A 439-nucleotide genomic window follows, 5' to 3' on the forward strand; every position below is an offset into this window, starting at 1 on the left:
GGCAGAAATAGCAGTGACCAAATGCTGGAAACATACAGCAGGGTCAGCAGTGTTTGAAGGAAAAGGGACCAGGCCACTGTTTAGCATGAAGTCACTGTGAGAACACAAAGCTTAAAACGTTAACCTCTCAGGTACAGATTAACCTGCTGTGCATCTCCACCAATTTCAGTTAATTCTAATCAGGGTGTTGGGTCCGTCAAGACTGAAAGATTACTTTTGGAGAAACGATGAAAATAAATTAGCTGCAGTCACATTTTCTGTGAAGAGCAACAGGTGAACATGTTATGTACAATTTAAAAAAGAGAAAAAGTGTTTTGCCTCTTCAATAATTAGGGCAGCTTTTAAGGCTAGAATTTAACTGTGCAATCATGATACCCAAACTAGGTTTTGCCGTGTGTAAGAATATGTCCATACTTTAGCATTCCGTGTACTGCGTATT

The sequence above is a fragment of the Cetorhinus maximus genome, chromosome 12 (assembly GCF_964194155.1).
Source record: "Cetorhinus maximus chromosome 12, sCetMax3.hap1.1, whole genome shotgun sequence".
Taxonomy (NCBI): Eukaryota; Metazoa; Chordata; class Chondrichthyes; order Lamniformes; family Cetorhinidae; genus Cetorhinus; species Cetorhinus maximus.